This window comes from Microtus ochrogaster, chromosome 21, assembly GCF_000317375.1.
Source record: "Microtus ochrogaster isolate Prairie Vole_2 chromosome 21, MicOch1.0, whole genome shotgun sequence".
Lineage (NCBI taxonomy): Eukaryota > Metazoa > Chordata > Mammalia > Rodentia > Cricetidae > Microtus > Microtus ochrogaster.
In genome coordinates, this window is record NC_022022.1 from 42004893 (window position 1) to 42009942 (window position 5050).

The 5050-nt window shown below is 37.9% G+C and overlaps 1 pseudogene; it reads right to left on the bottom strand.

Annotated features, from left to right (window-relative positions):
* Positions 1–672: 672 nt before the first annotated feature.
* LOC113457212 lies at positions 673–2850 on the bottom strand (annotated as a pseudogene).
* Positions 2851–5050: the final 2200 nt, after the last annotated feature.

The following is a 5050-nucleotide window of genomic DNA, read 5'->3' on the forward strand; positions in this document are numbered from 1 at the left end:
ACTATGAAGAGAATAAATGCCTGGGCTAGGCAAAGACTACTAAGAAGTTGGGATTGGCACATTTAATTTCTAATGTGAGCTTTCCCACACACTCAACACTTAACCATCTCTGGGTAACCTGTTACTTACACAAAATTATTGGCACTGGGTTAGCATTAACTTCATAATAATTTACATTTGGGTGAAAAAGAGCTTTCCCATTAGGCTAATGTTACTTTAAGAGAAATTTCTTTAAATTATCTTAGCCCTCCACCTATGAAAATAATATGAAACTTATTTCTTATTTTAAAGGTTAAAGTTTTTTGTGAAAATTTCTAGTAACAAATTCAGTGACACCCAATTTGACGATGGCTACTTGCTCAGATTAGTGGTTGACCCACATCCCCTTCCATTCATCAACTTTCTTTGAAAGTCTATAGTAAAATACAGCCTTTAAAAAAAGTGACAATTTCAAAATATACTCCAGCTCTTTTAGGCAATCTATGATTGTCAATATGCACATGGCAAATTGGAGGCCTCACTTCCAAATAGTTACATGCACCATTGGCTTCCTCAAATAATTAAATACACAAACATGCTGATGAGAACTCAAAGTAGGACTGCTTTTATTTTCTTGAGTATAAGCTCTTGAAGCTAAGAAGCATAAATAATTCAACTTTAAAAAAAATGCTCCTAGGAACTTTTTCTTCCACCTTTTCCTTTGCTCATGTGTTTGTAGTGCAACTCAGACCACTCAGTGGTGGCTTCAACCTTCTCGGTGGCTTACACTGTGGGAGCTGCTGACCAGTCTTTGTAAGGAACTTCTGGATGGACACAGGGCACCTGCACACTCTCAGACCAATCTTCCACTTCCAGTAAGCAGCAGTGAACACAGGGCCTGACACCGTTTACTCGCCTTTAGTCACAACCTTCTTTGCAACAGCCTGCTCCTCCTCAACCTTCAGGTCTTTGTAGAAGTAGAGAACAGATGTAACTGCCCATGGCTGCTCATGGGAGAACTTCCTGAGCCAGCTTCCACTACAATAGATTCACCAAGTGAGCTTCCTTGTATTGGGGATAGCAATGTCCACATAGCACAGAGGACAGTCTGTGTTACACAGAACAATGGTAGCAGGTCGACATGAAACATCTTATATGAGGGGCTGATGGTCAGCCCTGAGATCAGTCACCACTAGAAGCTATGGCTGTGTGGAGGCTGCTTGGACTTGGCTAGTGAAGGTCCCAAGCAGGAAGCAGCCAGCACTTGGATTTTGCTACAATAGCAGCCACAGAATTAGTAAGGCTCACTGACCAGTGTTCCCGGAGGAGATGACTCTGACATCAGCAGGGTTCTTAATGACATTAAAACAATGCCAGATGGACTAACCAATTTTAAACCAAGCATAAATAACAAAGTTTAAAATGTTGATTTTATAAATGTGAAATTTTTAAGGTACAAAGGAGATAATTATCATTTTATCTAGTAAATGAATTGAGTTCTTTACAAATGGAAGCATATTCCATTAAAGTTTTGATCATATTTTGACTTATTCTTGCTTATTAATGCATTCTCCTTTCCGGGCATACGTGATTAGTTTGGTTGTCAGCTTGACACATCCGGGAAGAGGGAGCATCAACTGAAATATTGTCTCCCTCAGACTGACTTGTAGCCATTTATTTGATTCTTGATTACATAGGAGGCCCAGACCACTATAGGTAGAACCAGTCTTAGGCAGCTGAACTTAAACTGTATAGAAAAGGTAGCTGATGTCTTATTGCTATTGCTAGAACTTCAAGCACTATATTGAAGAGGTATGGAGAGAGTGGACATCCTTATACACTGAAGTGCAGGAATTTGCATTTTTATTACAGTGTTCTAAGTTCATTTTCTAACCCTTGATTTGGGGGGGAGGGGTCTCAGAGCCCACAGATGTGGATCTGTTCTGCCCTGACTAAGGGTCAGAGAGTTCAGGCCTATTCTTGTTCCTCCAAGGTTATTGACAGGAGGTTTGACTTAAGGTACTAGTAATAGGATGTCTTGTCCTAGGGTGCAGTTACTTGGTATTTTGGGTATTAAGATGTTATTTACTTTGTTCCTTGTTTGTATCATGATAAAGAAGTCTTGCCTTCTTCCCTTGCTTTTGGATTCAGGTATTTGAAGATCATGAGAAATAAACACAAGCAATTTCAGTATTCATTGGATTGCCCTCCCAACTCTAAAAAAAAAAAAAAAAAAGGTAGCTGAGTGTGTGCCTGGATGCAAGCCAGCAAGCAGCATCCCTCCATAGTCTCTGCTTCAGTTCTCGCTCTGGCCTCCCTGGATGGTGAAGATAACCTGTAAGCCAAATAACATTCTGCCTCCTGCCGCTTTTGGTCACGCTGTATCAGAGCAAGAGAGACACAAACCAGAACTGCATAAGACGGCTGTGTGTGTGTCTGCTATCAGCTTTCTAAATATTGCTCTTGCTTAGGCTCTTCCTGGTGGGTATTAATATATTAGGTCTCCAGGGTATTGATTGGCGATACCTAAATTTTGACTATTCCCTACTTCTTTGACTTGGATGTAAGTCCCAAACTATAATCATTTCTCTTTATTTCCTCTCTGTATTTTAGCCTCTATTATTTAACTCATTATAGACTCTGTTTTATAAAAGCCAAGTCTTCAATATTGTTAATATTATACAACTTGTTAATTTTTGGCTGAAGTACTGATGTTTTTCTGTTGAAATTTTAAGTATGGTAAAATTCTGTTTGTCTATTTGTCACACAATCTTACAGATAGACCACCTGACTCACATGTGCACTTGTGCTGTCAGTGAAGACACCGTCACCACTGTGCCAGGCAATGACTTGAGCTTTGACAGTTTTCATGTTAACATGACAGAAAAAAAATGAGATATCATAGAGATCACATCCTGATATGGTATTGAAGACAGAAAGACAAATACCCAGAAAGACTCTTTGTAGCAGGAACAGGTGAAGCAGAGGACTGACCATGGTGGAGTCCAATAACAAGCAAATCTGTGTTTAGTGCATTCAAGGACAGACTTTCTTGAGGATGCCAGAAACCAAGGGTGTGTGTTGAGTGCTTGGATCTTCAGTTGTCTGTTGGTGATGGAAGGTCAGGGCTTCTGAGCAATGAGTCTTGGATTATCTCCTTGTTTTCCTTCCTTCGTGCTAGTACTCATCATCATCAGCCTTGTTCTGATAAGCTACAAATGTTGGTTCCCAGTAATGGTGACTTTGACTGAGTTCACTTTCCTTCTTTTGTCACAGAACCATTCACCCTGTTGAACATTTAAGGACAATGTCACAAGGTTGTTAAAACTTTAAGATCAAGACTTTGAATATAGTTTGTGTGATTTCTAGTCAGTTTACTTCTAGTTGAATTTCAGCCCTTCCTATAATTAGGTTTGAAAGAATCACTGCCTTTCACACAATTCAGGAGACTAAACTCGTATGTTTGGCGTCAGTGGACCCAAACTGAGACACATAGGTGGGACTTCCTCAGCTACTCCGCCATCACTGTCACAGACTCATGAAACTGAACCGGTGGTGGTGATCAGCAGCTTCCCCAGAGCTAGTCCAAAGTCTTTTGTGTCTATTGAGTTTTCTCAAGTACAGAGTGAACAGATAGACTTTCTTACTGAATTTGAAATAGGTAACATTTTTATTTTTCTTTGAACATTTGTGTCATTTTTTTAAGTCTTTGGTTTGGAAGGAAGGTGTATAATATTCTCATTCCAAAAATCCTAATTTGTTGAAATTTCTTGGTGTTCTTTATTGTGTATTTAAAATAACTGCTGATTGCTTTTACTTAATACATGAAGTTTTAATTTTTTAATCAGGAAATATATAACATGAATAAATTGTTGCAATTTTATGAAAAATATCAGCAGTTGTTATATGTTATATATATACATATATATATATTTCTGTAGACTTTGAAAGAAACAAGCAGCATAAATTTTGTATAATGAATATTTGTTGCAGTATTCCTTCATGTGTCATCAGCATTAAATAAGAGATAAGAGAGGGTGGATACAGTAATCAGAACATATTGTATGCATATTTGAAATTGTTGAAGATCAAAGTTAATAAATAAGATTTCCTATATATTTTTTTCTCACAAGTTGGTGCATCTAACACACAAATATCTAATTGAGCATACAAATTTTCATAATCAAACATGTCTATTAATGCAGTATGTAAAAAGAAAAATACAGACATCGTAGAAAAGATGAGATGTCTCCTTTGTTCTCCACTGAGTGCTTTCGTACCCTGTAAAAAATCTTTCTGGTAGGTTGGTGTGTTGGTGTGGCTATTTTCAAATTTTTCTGTAGCATTTCTTTGTTACAACTATTTCTCATTAATGATACTCTTTTGTGACAATGAAACTGCAAGAGTGATATATTTTCCTCTAATTCATTCCTTGCCAGAGGGATGGAGGGTGGGTCTTACATGTTTCTCAGTATCTGCAAATGGCATTGTTGGCATTCTGGTGCAAACTGCATTAAATAGATGATTACAACATAAACTAAGTATAAATCCTCTTTAGGTTATTCATTTATGTTTTTCATTATTCTATAAATTCTATAGTATGTTTTTTGTATATGGTTAGATAATTTTCATACATGGGTAATACCCAAGGGTTTTATTTTCTCAGTTTTTGAAAATGGTAAGGTATTTAATTCTGCTGTATATGCATTCCCCCATTAGCATTTGGGGCACTATTGATTTGGGGGTGTCGAGATCATGTGAATCTGGTGGCAGAGGCTGCTCGTTCATTACCAACTACCCTGAAATAATCACGAAGAAACTATATTATTTGCAATACTGTTTGGCCAATAATTTAAGCGTCTTTTTAGCTAGCCTTCTATCCTAAAATAACCCATCCTCATTAATCCATGCATCACCAAGAAGTCATGGCCTACTGGTAAAGTTTTGGTGGGTTCTGGCCAGTGGAGTCTGTCTCCTGCGGGCGGCTACATGGCTTTTCCCTGACTCACCCTATTCTCTCTCTCTTTCTCTCTCTCTCTCTCTCTCTCTCTCTCTCTCTCTCTATATATAT